This window comes from Lithobates pipiens, unplaced genomic scaffold (assembly GCF_037356315.1).
Source record: "Lithobates pipiens isolate NorthernLeopardFrog02 unplaced genomic scaffold, aLitPip1_a1.2 Scaffold_114, whole genome shotgun sequence".
NCBI lineage: Eukaryota > Metazoa > Chordata > Amphibia > Anura > Ranidae > Lithobates > Lithobates pipiens.
In genome coordinates, this window is record NW_027507701.1 from 286,004 (window position 1) to 300,000 (window position 13,997).

The 13,997-nt window shown below is 47.0% G+C and overlaps 21 non-coding genes and 10 pseudogenes across 21 annotated transcripts; all 31 read right to left on the minus strand.

Moving 5' to 3' along the window:
* Positions 1 to 229: 229 nt before the first annotated feature.
* Positions 230 to 348, minus strand: LOC143966037 (5S ribosomal RNA; annotated as a pseudogene).
* A 109-nt stretch (positions 349 to 457) lies between these two features.
* Positions 458 to 576, minus strand: LOC143969499 (5S ribosomal RNA). Its single transcript, XR_013271671.1, has one exon. It is a non-coding gene; the product is annotated as a 5S ribosomal RNA (ribosomal RNA).
* A 109-nt stretch (positions 577 to 685) lies between these two features.
* LOC143968194 (5S ribosomal RNA) lies at positions 686 to 794 on the minus strand (annotated as a pseudogene).
* A 110-nt stretch (positions 795 to 904) lies between these two features.
* LOC143963757 (5S ribosomal RNA) lies at positions 905 to 1,023 on the minus strand (annotated as a pseudogene).
* Positions 1,024 to 1,132: 109 nt separating this feature from the next.
* On the minus strand, positions 1,133 to 1,251 carry LOC143965130 (5S ribosomal RNA; annotated as a pseudogene).
* A 120-nt stretch (positions 1,252 to 1,371) lies between these two features.
* LOC143968692 (5S ribosomal RNA) lies at positions 1,372 to 1,490 on the minus strand (annotated as a pseudogene).
* Positions 1,491 to 1,599: 109 nt separating this feature from the next.
* Positions 1,600 to 1,718, minus strand: LOC143968957 (5S ribosomal RNA; annotated as a pseudogene).
* Positions 1,719 to 1,827: 109 nt separating this feature from the next.
* On the minus strand, positions 1,828 to 1,946 carry LOC143970854 (5S ribosomal RNA). The gene has a single exon (XR_013271794.1). It is a non-coding gene; the product is annotated as a 5S ribosomal RNA (ribosomal RNA).
* Positions 1,947 to 2,055: 109 nt separating this feature from the next.
* On the minus strand, positions 2,056 to 2,174 carry LOC143972962 (5S ribosomal RNA). The gene has a single exon (XR_013271985.1). It is a non-coding gene; the product is annotated as a 5S ribosomal RNA (ribosomal RNA).
* Positions 2,175 to 2,283: 109 nt separating this feature from the next.
* On the minus strand, positions 2,284 to 2,402 carry LOC143969664 (5S ribosomal RNA). Its single transcript, XR_013271686.1, has one exon. It is a non-coding gene; the product is annotated as a 5S ribosomal RNA (ribosomal RNA).
* Positions 2,403 to 2,511: 109 nt separating this feature from the next.
* On the minus strand, positions 2,512 to 2,630 carry LOC143963125 (5S ribosomal RNA). Its single transcript, XR_013270886.1, has one exon. It is a non-coding gene; the product is annotated as a 5S ribosomal RNA (ribosomal RNA).
* Positions 2,631 to 2,739: 109 nt separating this feature from the next.
* Positions 2,740 to 2,858, minus strand: LOC143967620 (5S ribosomal RNA). Its single transcript, XR_013271638.1, has one exon. It is a non-coding gene; the product is annotated as a 5S ribosomal RNA (ribosomal RNA).
* Positions 2,859 to 2,967: 109 nt separating this feature from the next.
* LOC143964953 (5S ribosomal RNA) lies at positions 2,968 to 3,086 on the minus strand (annotated as a pseudogene).
* Positions 3,087 to 3,195: 109 nt separating this feature from the next.
* LOC143972907 (5S ribosomal RNA) lies at positions 3,196 to 3,314 on the minus strand. Its single transcript, XR_013271980.1, has one exon. It is a non-coding gene; the product is annotated as a 5S ribosomal RNA (ribosomal RNA).
* Positions 3,315 to 3,423: 109 nt separating this feature from the next.
* On the minus strand, positions 3,424 to 3,542 carry LOC143962871 (5S ribosomal RNA). The gene has a single exon (XR_013270821.1). It is a non-coding gene; the product is annotated as a 5S ribosomal RNA (ribosomal RNA).
* Positions 3,543 to 3,651: 109 nt separating this feature from the next.
* Positions 3,652 to 3,770, minus strand: LOC143973412 (5S ribosomal RNA). Its single transcript, XR_013272027.1, has one exon. It is a non-coding gene; the product is annotated as a 5S ribosomal RNA (ribosomal RNA).
* A 109-nt stretch (positions 3,771 to 3,879) lies between these two features.
* LOC143968847 (5S ribosomal RNA) lies at positions 3,880 to 3,998 on the minus strand. The gene has a single exon (XR_013271650.1). It is a non-coding gene; the product is annotated as a 5S ribosomal RNA (ribosomal RNA).
* Positions 3,999 to 4,107: 109 nt separating this feature from the next.
* Positions 4,108 to 4,226, minus strand: LOC143972254 (5S ribosomal RNA). Its single transcript, XR_013271921.1, has one exon. It is a non-coding gene; the product is annotated as a 5S ribosomal RNA (ribosomal RNA).
* A 109-nt stretch (positions 4,227 to 4,335) lies between these two features.
* LOC143962445 (5S ribosomal RNA) lies at positions 4,336 to 4,454 on the minus strand. Its single transcript, XR_013270691.1, has one exon. It is a non-coding gene; the product is annotated as a 5S ribosomal RNA (ribosomal RNA).
* A 109-nt stretch (positions 4,455 to 4,563) lies between these two features.
* LOC143966393 (5S ribosomal RNA) lies at positions 4,564 to 4,682 on the minus strand. The gene has a single exon (XR_013271624.1). It is a non-coding gene; the product is annotated as a 5S ribosomal RNA (ribosomal RNA).
* Positions 4,683 to 4,791: 109 nt separating this feature from the next.
* On the minus strand, positions 4,792 to 4,910 carry LOC143962482 (5S ribosomal RNA). The gene has a single exon (XR_013270700.1). It is a non-coding gene; the product is annotated as a 5S ribosomal RNA (ribosomal RNA).
* Positions 4,911 to 5,019: 109 nt separating this feature from the next.
* On the minus strand, positions 5,020 to 5,138 carry LOC143973492 (5S ribosomal RNA). Its single transcript, XR_013272061.1, has one exon. It is a non-coding gene; the product is annotated as a 5S ribosomal RNA (ribosomal RNA).
* Positions 5,139 to 5,247: 109 nt separating this feature from the next.
* Positions 5,248 to 5,356, minus strand: LOC143968704 (5S ribosomal RNA; annotated as a pseudogene).
* Positions 5,357 to 5,465: 109 nt separating this feature from the next.
* On the minus strand, positions 5,466 to 5,584 carry LOC143968238 (5S ribosomal RNA). The gene has a single exon (XR_013271645.1). It is a non-coding gene; the product is annotated as a 5S ribosomal RNA (ribosomal RNA).
* Positions 5,585 to 12,594: 7,010 nt separating this feature from the next.
* Positions 12,595 to 12,713, minus strand: LOC143973503 (5S ribosomal RNA). Its single transcript, XR_013272063.1, has one exon. It is a non-coding gene; the product is annotated as a 5S ribosomal RNA (ribosomal RNA).
* A 109-nt stretch (positions 12,714 to 12,822) lies between these two features.
* LOC143973593 (5S ribosomal RNA) lies at positions 12,823 to 12,941 on the minus strand. Its single transcript, XR_013272087.1, has one exon. It is a non-coding gene; the product is annotated as a 5S ribosomal RNA (ribosomal RNA).
* Positions 12,942 to 13,050: 109 nt separating this feature from the next.
* LOC143969951 (5S ribosomal RNA) lies at positions 13,051 to 13,169 on the minus strand. The gene has a single exon (XR_013271712.1). It is a non-coding gene; the product is annotated as a 5S ribosomal RNA (ribosomal RNA).
* A 109-nt stretch (positions 13,170 to 13,278) lies between these two features.
* Positions 13,279 to 13,398, minus strand: LOC143967365 (5S ribosomal RNA; annotated as a pseudogene).
* Positions 13,399 to 13,507: 109 nt separating this feature from the next.
* Positions 13,508 to 13,626, minus strand: LOC143963194 (5S ribosomal RNA). The gene has a single exon (XR_013270907.1). It is a non-coding gene; the product is annotated as a 5S ribosomal RNA (ribosomal RNA).
* Positions 13,627 to 13,735: 109 nt separating this feature from the next.
* Positions 13,736 to 13,854, minus strand: LOC143964333 (5S ribosomal RNA). Its single transcript, XR_013271121.1, has one exon. It is a non-coding gene; the product is annotated as a 5S ribosomal RNA (ribosomal RNA).
* Positions 13,855 to 13,963: 109 nt separating this feature from the next.
* The window catches only part of LOC143967021 (5S ribosomal RNA), a 120-nt pseudogene continuing 86 nt past the window's right edge, over positions 13,964 to 13,997 (minus strand).

Below are 13,997 nucleotides of genomic sequence, written 5' to 3' on the forward strand. Positions count from 1 at the left end.
TAATGGAAAAAAGCCTACGGCACCTGGTATTCCCAGGCGGCCTCGCATCCAGGTACCAACCAGGCCCGACCCTGCTTTGCATACGAGAACGAGCGCATTCAGGGTAATGTGGCCGTAGGCGAACTTGCACCCTATTTACAACTCTCTTGACAAAAGCCAAGGTGGTCACCTCGGGCAATCGAGAGGAAAAATACAGCAGGTCGCCAAAGCCAACAACGTAATGGAAAAAAGCCTACGGCACCTGGTATTCCCAGGCGGTCTCACATCCAGGTACTAACCAGGCCCGATCCTGCTTAGCATCCGAGATCAGATGAGATCGAGCGCAATCATGGTGATGTGGCCATAGGCGATCTTGCTCCCTACTTACAACTCTCTTGACAAAAGCCAAGGTGGTCACCTCGGGCAATCGAGAGGAAAAATACAGCAGGTCGCCAAAGCCAACAACATAATGGAAAAAAGCCTACGGCACCTGGTATTCCCAGGCGGTCTCCCATCCAGGTACTAACCAGGCCCGACCCTGCTTAGCATCCGAGATCAGACGAGATCGAGCACATTCAGGGTGATGTGGCCGTAGGCGATCTTGCACCCTACTTACAACTCTCTTGACAAAAGCCAAGGTGATCACCTCGGGCAAACGAGAGGAAAAATACTGCAGGTCGCCAAAACCAACAACATGATGGAAAAAAGCCTACCGCACCTGGTATTCCCAGGCGGTCTCCCATCCAGGTACTAACCAGGCCCGACCCTGCTTAGCATCCGAGATCGAGCGCATTCAGGGTGATGTGGCCGTAGGCAATCTTTGCACCCTACTTACATCTCTCTTGACAAAAGCCAAGGTGGTCACCTCGGGCAATCGAGAGGAAAAATACAGCAGGTCGCCAAAGCCAACAACATAATGGAAAAAAGCCTACGGCACCTGGTATTCCCAGGCGGTCTCCCATCCAGGTACTAACCAGGCCCGACCCTGCTTGGAATCCAAGATCAGATGAGATCGAGCGCATTCAGGGTGATGTGGCCATAGGCGACCTTGCACCCTACTTACAACTCTCTTGACAAAAGCCAAGGTGGTCACCTCGGGCAATCGAGAGGAAAAATACAGCAGGTCGCCAAAGCCAACAACATAATGGAAAAAAGCCTACGGCACCTGGTATTCCCAGGCGGTCTCCCATCCAGGTACTAACCAGGCCCAACCCTGCTTAGCATCCTAGATCAGACGAGATCGAGCGCATTCAGTGTGATGTGGCTGTAGGCAATCTTGCAACCTACTTACAACCTACTTATAACTCTCTTGACAAAAGCCAAGGTGGTCACCTCGGGCAATGGAGAGGAAAAATACAGCAGGTCGCCAAAGCCAACAACATAATGGAAAAAAGTCTACGGCACCTAGTATTCCCAGGCGGTATCCCATCCAGCTCCTAACCAAGCCCGACCCTGCTTAGCATCCGAGATCAGACGAGATCAAGCGCATTCAGGGTGATGTGGCCGTAGATGATTTTATACCCTACTTACAACTCTCTTGACAAAAGCCAAGGTGGTCACCTCGGGCAATCAAGAGGAAAAATACAGCAGGTCGCCAAAGCCAACAACATAATGGAAAAAAGCCTTCGGCACCTGGTATTCCCAGGCGGTCTCCCATCCAGGTACTAACAAGGCCCGACCCTGCATAGCATCCGAGATCAGACGAGATTGAGCGCATTCAGTGTGATGTGGCCATAGGCGATCTTGCACCCTACTTACAACTCTCTTGACAAAAGCCAAGGTGGTCACCTCGGGCAATCGAGAGGAAAAATACAGCAGGTCGCCAAAGCCAACAACATAATGGAAAAAAGCCTACGGCACCCGGTATTCCCAGGCGGTCTCCCATCCAGGTACTAACCAGGCCCGACCCTGCTTAGCATCCGAAATCAGATGAGATCGAGCGCATTCAGGGTGATGTGGCCGTAGGCGATCTTGCACCCTACTTACAACTCTCTTGACAAAAGCCAAGGTGGTCACCTCGGGCAATCAAGAGGAAAAATACAGCAGGTCGCCAAAGCCAACAACATAATGGAAAAAAGCCTACGGCACCTGGTATTCCCAGGCGGTCTCCCATCCAGGTACTAACCAGGCCCGACCCTGCTTAGCATCCGAGATCAGACGAGATCGAGCGCATTCAGGGTGATGTGGCCTTAGGCGATCTTGCTCCCTACTTACAACTCTCTTGACAAAAGCCAAGGTGGTCACCTCGGGCAATCGAGAGGAAAAATACAGCAGGTTGCCAAAGCCAACAACATAATGGAAAAAAGCCTACGGCACCTGGTATTCCCAGGCGGTCTCCCATCCAGGTACTAACCAAGCCCGACCCTGCTTAGCATCCGAGATCAGACGAGATCGAGCGCATTCAGGGTGATGTGGCCGTAGGCGATTTTGCACTCTACATACAACTCTCTTAACAAAAGCCAAGGTGGTGACCTCGGGCAATCGAGAGGAAAAATACAGCAGGTCGCCAAAGCCAACAACATAATGGAAAAAAGCCTACGGCACCTGGTATTCCCAGGCGGTCTCCCATCCAGGTACTAACCAGGCCCGACCCTGCTTAGCATCCGAGATCAGACGAGATCGAGCGCATTCAGGGTGATGTGGCCGTAGGCGATCTTGCACCCTACTTACAACTCTCTTGACAACAGCCAAGGTGGTCACCTCGGGCAATCGAGAGTAAAAATACAGCAGGTCGCCAAAGCCAACAACATAATGGAAAAAAGCCTACGGCACCTGGTATTCCCAGGCGGTCTCCCATCCAGGTACTAACCAGGCCCGACCCTGCTTAGCATCCGAGATCAGACGAGATCGAGCGCATTCAGGGTGATGTGGCCGTAGACGATCGTGCATCCTACTTACAACTCTCTTGACAAAAGCCAAGGTGGTCACCTCGGGCAATGGAGAGGAAAAATACAGCAGGTCGCCAAAGCCGACAACATAATGGAAAAAAGCCTACGGCACCTGGTATTCCCAGGCGGTCTCCCATCCAGGTACTAACCAGGCACGACCCTGCTTAGCATCCGAGATCAGATGAGATTGAGCGCATTCAGGGTGAGGTGGCTGTAGGCGATCTTGCTCTCTACTTACAACTCTCTTGACAAAAGCCAAGGTGGTCACCTCGGGCAATCGAGAGGAAAAATACAGCAGGTCGCCAAAGCCAACAACATAATGGAAAAAAGCCTACGGCACCTGGTATTCCCAGGCGGTCTCCCATCCAAGTACTAACCAGGCCCGACCCTGCTTAGCATCTGAGATCAGAAGAGATCGAGCGCATTCAGGGTGATGTGGCCGTAGGCAATCTTGCACCCTACTTACAACTCTCTTGACAAAAGCCAAGGTGGTCCCCTCAGGCAATCAAGAGGAAAAATACAGCAGGTCGCCAAAGCCAACAACATAATGGAAAAAAGCCTACGGCACCTGATATTCCCAGGCGGTCTCCCATCCAGGTACTAACTAGGCCCGACCCTGCTTAGCATCAGAGATCAGACGAGATCAAGCGCATTCAGGGTGATGTGGCCGTAGGCGATATTGCACCCTACTTACAACTCTCTTGACAAAAGCCAAGGTGGTCACCTCGAGCAATCGAGAGGAAAAATACAGCAGGTCGCCAAAGCCAACAACATAATGGAAAAAAGCCTACAGCACCTGGTATTCCCAGGCGGTCTCCCATCCAGGTACTAACCAGGCCCGACCCTGCTTAGCATCCGAGATCAGACGAGATTGAGCGCATTCAGGGTGATGTGGCCGTAGGCGATCTTGCACCCTACTTACAACTCTCTTGACAAAAGCCAAGGTGGTCACCTCGGGCAATCAAGAGGAAAAATACAGCAGGTCGCCAAAGCCAACAACATAATGGAAAAAAGCCTACGGCACCTGGTATTCCCAGGCGGTCTCCCATCCAGGTACTAACCAGGCCCGACCCTGCTTAGCATCCGAGATCAGACGAGATCGAGCGCATTCAGGGTGATGTGGCCGTAAGCAATCTTGCACCCTACTTACAACTCTCTTGACAAAAGCCAAGGTGGTCACCTCGGGCAATCGAGAGGAAAAATACAGCAGGTCGCCAAAGCCAACAACATGATGGAAAAAAGCCTACGGCACCTGGTATTCCCAGGCGGTCTCCCATCCAGGTACTAACCAGGCCCGACCCTGCTTGGCATCCGAGATCAGACGAGATCGAGCGCATTCAGGGTGACGTGGCCGTAGGCAATCTTGCACCCTACTTACAACTCTCTTGACAAAAGCCAAGGTGGTCACCTCGGGCAATCGAGAGGAAAAATACAGCAGGTCGCCAAAGCCAACAACATAATGGAAAAAAGCCTACGGCACCTGGTATTCCCAGGCGGTCTCCCATCCAGGTACTAACCAGGCCTGACCCTGCTTAGCATCCGAGTTCAGACGAGATCGAGCGCATTCAGGGTGATGTTGCCGTAGGTGATCTTGCACCCTACTTACAACTCTCTTGACAAAAACCAAGGTGGTCACCTCGGGCAATCGAGAGGAAAAATACAGCAGGTCGCCAAAGCCAACAACATAATGGAAAAAAGCCTACGGCACCTGGTATTCCCAGGCGGTCTCCCATCCTGGTACTAACCAGGCCCGACCCTGCTTAGCATCCGAGATCAGACGAGATCGAGCGCATTCAGGGTGATGTAGCCGTAGGCGATCTTGCACCCTACTTACAACTCTCTTGACAAAAGCCAAGGTGGTCACCTCGGGCAATCAAGAGGAAAAATACAGCAGGTCGCCAAAGCCAACAACATAATGGAAAAAAGCCTACGGCACCTGGTATTCCCAGGCGGTCTCCCATCCAGGTACTAACCAGGCCCGACCCGGCTTAGCATCTGAGATCAGACGAGATCGAGCGCATTCAGGGTGATGTGGCCGTAGGCGATCTTGCACCCTACTTACAACTCTCTTGACAAAAGCCAAGGTGGTCACCTCGGGCAATGGAGAGGAAAAATACAGCAGGTCGCTAAAGCCAACAACATAATAAAAAAAAGCCTACGGCACCTGGTATTCCCAGGCGGTCTCCCATCCAGGTACTAACCAGTCCCGACCCTGCTTAGCATCCGAGATCAGACGAGATCGAGCGCATTCAGGGTGATGTGGCCGTAGGCGATCTTGCACCCTACTTACAACTCTCTTGACAAAAGCCAAGGTGGTCACCTCGGGCAATCGAGAGGAAAAATACAGCAGGTCGCCAAAGCCAACAACATAATGGAAAAAAGCCAACGGCACCTGGTATTCCCAGGCGGTCTCCCATCCAGGTACTAACCAGGCCCGACCCTGCTTAGCATCTGAGATCGAGCGCATTCAGGGTGATGTGGCCGTAGGCAATCTTGCACCCTACTTACAACTCTCTTGACAAAAGCCAAGGTGGTCACCTCGGGCAATCGAGAGGAAAAATACAGCAGGTCGCCAAAGCCAACAACATAATGGAAAAAAGCCTACGGCACCTGGTATTCCCAGGCGGTCTCCCATCCAGGTACTAACCAGGCCCGACCCTGCTTAGCATCCGAGATCAGACGAGATCGAGCGCATTCAGGGTGATGTGGCCATAGGCGATCTTGCACCCTACTTACAACTCTCTTGACAAAAGCCAAGGTGGTCACTGTTAGGAAATTCCCTTGTGATCAGTAAAAAAAACATCAGGTGTTCTGAGAAGCAGGAAAATTTATTTCTGATGTGGCCCACAACAGGGAGACATGCTTACAGCACGAAAGCTGAAGAAAAAGTCCCAACAAAAGAAAGTGTTCCGCCCTCACATATCCCACAAGAATAACATCTCTGTGCTTCTATTGGCTGAGGAAAACATAAATTAAGTTGTCATGGTACGAACTAGTACCTTTATTCAATGAGCTTATGTTTTCCTGTACATTCTTAGGCTATCATATTTAGTTAAATCTAATCATCCTACTTACTATGGAGTTAATTAGGACAAAACAATACAATGAGTTAATACAATAATGTGCTCAGAAGTAAGCTTTTTAACAAATCAGTCTCAGGACTATTGTTTTTCTAATAGTCACACAATAAACATTTAAAACTTTTCTAACATTCCCTCCTCTTTGTGTGACTATTTTATCTCCACACATTTCGATGATGGTCCCTGTGTTATACACTTTCGGACTGTATGTCATTAAGTTGAGCTTCAATGTCCACATAGGTCTCCTCAGAGGTAGAGAGGGTTTGATACATTGTTCCTGAGACTGCAGTTTCAATGAGTTTTTGTGAAAGTCCTCGAATACAGGGAATGCAGCAGCATCCGCAAGTGACCAAAACAGCCAAAGCCACAGCGATTGAGATCAAACATGATATGATAAATCCAGTCCATTTACCGAACCATCCTTCAAGCCAAGTTGTGAATGGATCATTAATACCTGAGTTTTCCGCCAATTCATTCGATAGCGCAGTCAGTCCTTCCAAGGCTCTGGTCACGGTCCCTCCAGGAGCTGTATTGTAGGGATAAATGTACAACACATGCTACCAAACATTTTGCATACCCCTCCTCTTTCAGCTAAGACCATATCTAAAGCCATTGGGTTCTGCCAGGCCATTAGAGATGTGGGGGCTAACTGTTCTGCTAGGCCCTTCACAGCATCCCTAGTATAGTTTACAAATCGTTGTTGGTTATAATATATATAATTAATCCAGTCAACATTTTTATTTATAGTCACCCACCAGAGAAGAGACTCAAACCCAGCTGTCACCTGATTCCTGGCTTTAAACTCGTCCGGCACCCCGCGAGGAACCCCAATCTCATCTATGTAGATCTGAGAGTCAAATGACCCCAAGGGAGAGGTGTCCCTACGATACTGTCGGTGACTCTTAGTCCACGGGTATTCTGACAGGATTCTCAGGGGCATAGCCAGCTGGACCATAGCGCAATCCCCTTGGGCATTGGCCGGTAGTCTAGCTCGCAGTTTCTTATCCCCACACATCCACCAGACATCAGCTCTCTGAATGTCATGTTCAACCCAGTCACCGTTGTCCGTGTTAATCCTCTCCACACAGTAGTCATCAGGTAGTGACCCAAGATCCACCGCGCTACGGTTCCCTGGGAGTGCAAAACAAGTAAAGTTGCCCGGATAAGTGGTAACCGCTGGAGGTATCTGAGGTCTCTGTACTGGGGGGAAACAACAAACTCAATGTGTGACAAGTAGAATTTATTTCAGGTTTATAGCTCTTATTATACAATTGCAACATACATTTTAAACCTTCTGGATCTGTATTGTGATCTAGAGGAAAAGGAACTGTTGCTAAATGTGGTCTGGCTCCGGCACAAACTAAACAGTTTTCCTTTTTCAGAGTTCTAACCGTGTACCTCAACCATTCTAACCACTCATTTTTTCTTGGTAGCCCGTCTCCAAAGCTATGGCATCTTCTATTGTTAGGTTAGTGAATCTTATAGTTATACTCAGAACTTCTATTTTAGTATGGCCTTCTTCTTTCCCTTCTGAGTCTACTTTTTCCTGTTTAATTTTATTAGGAGGTAATACCTCAAGGAAAAATGTTCCTGAGGGGTCAGTTCCTGACACCCATGCTCCCATGGAATACAACCGCTGATCTTCCTTCCTCGGCTCCGTTAATGTTATTAATAGTTGGTTACAGTTCTTACTATTTGTGCAGGGGGAGTTGGCCGCTTTTGTGATTATGAGTCTCTCCTTTATACCACTCTTTTTAGCTCCTGGTTGATTATACCCCCAATCTTGATGCGCTGTAGTCCACAGGGCCTGATCCCATGCTTGACATCCTACCTTATTCCAGAGCCAGCAGATATATTTATCTGCCCATAGAAGTCCTCTAGCCCCAGTTGTATCCCCACAATCTGCAATCTGACAGAAGTCTACCAGTATAGTGCTAGTTATTCCCTCTATAAAGGTTAGATTTAATGCTTTTCCTGTTCTTTCCCAATCCAAAAGTTCCTCTACTCTTCCATAGCGCCTACCCCCTCTTATGGATGCCTCTCCTAGTGTCACCAGTAACCCAAGGATAATTACTGTCCCTTTCATCCTAACCAGCTACAGAGTTCCAGCGGATAGGATAGGGGAGTTGGAAGGGGAGGGAGACTTCACCGGTTTGAGACAAGTCCCACCTTGTGTGAGACCTCCCTTTGTAGCCGGACTTTCTGGACCTCTTGTAGCCAACTGGCCCTACTCTGCCTGTAAAACGTTTTTACAATGGGACTGGTGAATCCAGGTAGACCTCTCTGCAATCCTTATCACAGTAGGGGTAGTTAAAAGGACTTTGAAAGGACCATCCCACCTTGGGGAGTACCACTGCTTTTTTCTTATTACTTTTTATTGAGACCCAATCTCCCACATGCACCTTTTTCATCTTCTTTTGGGGGTGTGATATACATACTGGTCACAGCTACTAGTAGGCAATACATCCAATTATTTTTTACCTATTTCTTCCATAACTTTTCTCAGTTTGCTTTTTAGAATGCCATTATGTCTTTCTACCAATCCAGCTGATTGGGGATGATAGGCACAATGGTATTTCCCTTTAATTCTCATCACTTCTATCAAATGTTGTATATTTTTTAATTACAAAATGGGGTCCATTATCACTGTAAATCCTTTCAGGGATTCCAAATCTAGGAATAATATCTCTTAGTAATGCTTTGGCTACAGTCTGTGCATCTGCACTTCCTGTCGGGAATATCTCCACCCATTTGGTCAGGGTGCCTGGGTACCAAACAATATTTCTTCCTTTCACATTTGTCTAATTCAATAAAATCCATGCAAATGTGTTGGAATGGATATTGTGGTGTAGGGAACTTCCCTTTCAGTGGTCTTATACCTCCCTGAGCATTGTGTCTTGCACATATAAGACATTGAGAGCAAAAAGTTTTTTTTAAATAATTTGTGAATCCATAGGCTGTACATACTTTATTTAACATCTCAGTCATCCCCCTGTTTGACACATACGTTACTCCATGTGTCAATACTGCTGCATACCTAAATAAAGATTTTGGTAATACCGGTTTCCCTTCAGGTGATGTGTAAATATCATCAATTATTGTGCAACCCTTTGTTTTCCAATATTGTTTTCCCCAGGGGGGGCATTTTGCTGCATATCAGTAAGGACTGTATGATCTATCACTATGATTTCTCGTCATTATTTTATGTGCAGCTTCATCTGCCCTTTTATTTCCCTTTGAGATGGGGTCCGTATATTTTGTGTGCTTGACATTTACAGATTGCAAGCTTTTTTGGTAACTGTATGTGAAATTGGTTTACCACTGGAGGTGACCATCCCCCTGTTTTTCCATTGTTGTGCAAAAACATGCACTGTTGAAAAGGCATATTGACTGTCAGTGTATATGGTTACAGATTTTCCTTCTGACAGTATACATGCTCTTGTCAGTGCTACAAGTTCTGCAACTTGTGCTGAATAATGTTTTGGTAGTGGCCCTGCTTCCAAAATCTCATCCTGTGTCATTACTGCATATCCTGTTGCATTTGTGCCATCTGCATTTTTCTTACTAGAACCATCAACAAAAAGTATCATGTCAGGGTTAGATAATGGTACATCTTTCAGATCACTTCGTGACAGTACCTTTTCAGTGATGGCAACAGTGCAGTCATGTTTATACCCGTCAGTAGGAAGTGGTAGTAGTGTGGATGGTTTTAATGTAGTACACCTCTGTATTGTTAAGTGAGGTTGTGTTAAAAGTATTGTCATACAGGAAAGGTGTCGTGCTGGGCTCAAATGTGATATTCTTTTGCTGTAACAGGATAACAAACACTGCATGTGGTACCTTTTCAGTTAGTAAAGTTGAATAAAGACAACAGTCCATCCGGCCCAGCCCGAGCAAGCGTCTAGCCCCTACCCCTGTACACCCACACCGCTCTCCACCCCCAAGGATCCAACGTCCCCATTCATATACCAGGGCCAAACCGGGACAGAAGCCAATCAACCCACCTGCATGTCTCCGGAGTGCGGGAGGAAACCAGAGCACCCGGAGGAAATCCACGCAGGCACAGGGAGTACATGCAAACGCCAGGCAGGCAGCGTCATGATTAGGATTCGAACCAGTGACCCCCTTCACTGCTAGGCGAGAGTGCTAACCACTACACCGCTGATGCTACCAGAGCTTGTACACAGGGTGGAAGTACTCTCGTTGCACTGTCTATTTCTGTAGAGTAATCCTTCCTCTATGAGACCCCTCTAGTTCTGCCTCAGCAGTGTACTCTTCTGCATCCTCCTCCCTTTCATCACCTTGCATAAGAACCTTTAATTTCACATTCTTTTTTGCTTTCGCTTTCAAATACTTCTCAGAATGCTTAGCATATTGTAAAACATCTAAAACTGATGCAGTTCGGTAAGTAACCATGTTTTAAACAATGTAATCCTTATGATCCTGTTTCAATCCATTTAAAAAAGCAATCTTTAGCTGTTGCTAATATGCACTATTCACATCTTCAGCTTCGGGGAGCCCGGAGAACACTCTAAAAATCTCTCGTAATTTATTTAGGTAGTCACTGACACATTCTTTGTCTTCTTGTACTGTCATATATTTTTTTTTTTTCCAATCAGTCCGTTGTACCCATCTAAGCTGGCATCTGTTCAGTAGGGCAGTCAACCTGTTTCCTAAGTCTGGGCTTTCTGGAGGCAATGGATCCCCCCCGTCCCTGTGCATGAGTTATGGCGTCAGTTAATGTTTCAAGGATCGATCTGTTCATCTCCAGGACTGAACTACTGTCTGGAGAGATTGAGGAAGTGGAATTGGGGTTTTGTTCAGAGGCGGTTCCTTTGACAGGGGTGGATGTCACAGGGAAGGTGTTACTCTGGGCAGTTACTTGCACCTGAGGGGGAGGACCACCATAGGGAGGTGGTCTCTGGGTACAGCAGATGAGATCATCCTCTTTGTCCACTAGGGGCAATTGGGCTTGGCATTTTTCCTTTGTCCTTCTACCCTAATTTTAGCATGCTGAAGCCAATAGCTGCCATTTTTAACCTATACTTTTTTTGAACTTTGCCTTTTGACTTTATAAATGTACCCAAATATAAACAGCATTGCATCATTAACACTTCACAGTTGAAAGTCTATGAATTCTAAAAATAACTCCAATCCAATATAAATATTTACTTAGACTATTTTTCGAACACTTTTTCCCACCAAAAGTCCTAACATTTTCACAGATGCACACATTAACCTCTGTCAGGCAATCTGCATTTTCTTGTTTCTGAGAAACCGCTTCATAGCAATGAAAACATCCTCAGCCTTTTTTTTTTTTCATTTCTTTTCACATTCATCAAGCCACCTGATAATTCTACAACATTCTATTTACTCCAAAATGCCATCTACCTTCTTTTTCTTTTATGCTAAGTTTCAATATATACAATATAACCCTTCTGTATTGTCATAGCTAATCAAGGGTTAACTTTTACAACGGTCTTGCAGGATCAGGAGAAATCCTTCCATGAGGGGAGGGGGAGGGGGAGAGAGTTCAGTGAATTTGCCTTCTTATCTGCTGAGAAATACCAGCACAAAAACCATGTCAATACAAGAGAAAAAACATCAGAACAAAGATAAAGTAAACACACACAGAAGAAAATTAGCCTTGCGATCTCTGTAGATCACTTAACTAAACAGCGCTTAAAATAGTCAGGCAATTAACCTCTGACATTCGGTATACCTCAAATCTTTTTGTTATCTGTCCGGACAGCGGGCGACGTAATTTTTTACCTTAGACAACGTCCCCAAGTGTCTCTGTCTACGAGCACTGGATCATCTAGATATTATACGATCAATACCAATGTCGGCAATTACAACACATTAAACCAGAAGCAAGAGAAAGAGAAGAAAAGACTCAGAAAGAATTAAGAATAATTTAAATTATCTTACCTCTCAAACACCTGGACTGGATCACACAAGGTTCGGAAACAGACAGTGGAATTCAGATCTATGGCCCCGCCCCTTTTTCACCAAATAACATTGATTGGGGGGACTTGTAAGGTTCGGTGAGCTTCAAAGTCCAATACTCACCGAAGTGTTGTCGGGCCGTCTGATCTGAAAACCAGCGTGTTGCTCCCGGCTCGAAAGACCAAAAATGTTAGGAAATTCCCTTGTGATCAGTAAAAAAAACATCAGGTGTTCTGAGAAGCAGGAAAATTTATTTCTGATGTGGCCCACAACAGGGAGACATGCTTACAGCACGAAAGCTGAAGAAAAAGTCCCAACAAAAGAAAGTGTTCCGCCCTCACATATCCCACAAGAATAACATCTCTGTGCTTCTATTGGCTGAGGAAAACATAAATTAAGTTGTCATGGTACGAACTAGTACCTTTATTCAATGAGCTTATGTTTTCCTGTACATTCTTAGGCTATCATATTTAGTTAAATCTAATCATCCTACTTACTATGGAGTTAATTAGGACAAAACAATACAATGAGTTAATACAATAATGTGCTCAGAAGTAAGCTTTTTAACAAATCAGTCTCAGGACTATTGTTTTTCTAATAGTCACACAATAAACATTTAAAACTTTTCTAACAGTCACCTCGGGCAATCAAGAGGAAAAATACAGCAGGTCGCCAAAGCCAACAACATAATGGAAAAAAGCCTACGGCACCTGGTATTCCCAGGCGGTCTCCCATCCAGGTACTAACCAGTCCCGACCCTGCTTAGCATCCGAGATCAGACGAGATCGAGCGCATTCAGGGTGATGTGGCCGTAGGCGATCTTGCACCCTACTTACAACTCTCTTGACAAAAGCCAAGGTGGTCACCTCGGGCAATCGAGAGGAAAAATACAGCAGGTCGCCAAAGCCAACAACATAATGGAAAAAAGCCTACGGCACCTGGTATTCCCAGGCGGTCTCCCATCCAGGTACTAACCAGGACCGACCCTGCTTGGCATCCGAGATCAGACGAGATCGAGCGCATTCAGGGTGATGTGGCCGTAGGCGATCTTGCACCCTACTTACAACTCTCTTGACAAAAGCCAAGGTGGTCACCTCGGGCAATCGAGAGGAAAAATACAGCAGGTCGCCAAAGCCAACAACATAATGGAAAAAAGCCTACGGCACCTGGTATTCCCAGGCGGTCTCCCATCCAGGTACTAACCAGGCCCGACCCTGCTTGGCATCCGAGATCAGACGAGATCGAGCGCATTCAGGGTGATGTGGCCGTAGGCAATCTTGCACCCTACTTACAACTCTCTTGACAAAAGCCAAGGTGGTCACCTCGGGCAATGGAGAGGAAAAATACAGCAGGTCGCCAAAGCCAACAACATAATGGAAAAAAGCCTACGGCACCTGGTATTCCCAAGCGGTCTCCATATCCAGGTACTAACCAGGCCCGACCCTGCTTAGCATGCGAGATCAGATGAGATCGAACGCATTCAGGGTGATGTGGCCGTAGGCGATCTTGCACCCTACTTACAACTCTCTTGACAAAAGCCAAGGTGGTCACCTCGGGCAATCGAGAGGAAAAATACAGGAGGTCGCCAAAGCCAACAACATAATGGAAAAAAGCCTACGGCACCTGGTATTCCCAGGCGGTCTCCCATCCAGGTACTAACCAGGCCCGACCCTGCTTAGCATCCGAGATCAGACGAGATCGAGCGCATTCAGGGTGATGTGGCCGTAGGCGATCTTGCACCCTACTTACAACTCTCTTGACAAAAGCCAAGGTGGTCACCTCGGGCAATCGAGAGGAAAAATACAGCAGGTCGCCAAAGCCAACAACATAATGGAAAAAAGCCGACGGCACCTGGTATTCCCAGGCGGTCTCCCATCCAGGTACTAACCAGGCCCGACCCTGCTTAACATCCGAGATCAGACGAGATCGAGTGCATTCAGGGTGATGTGGCCGTAGGCAATCTTGCACCCTACTTTCAACTCTCTTGACAAAAGCCAAGGTGGTCACCTCGGGCAATCGAGAGGAAAAATACAGCAGGTCGCCAAAGCCAACAACATAATGGAAAAAAGCCTACGGCACCTGGTATTCCCAGGCGGTCTCC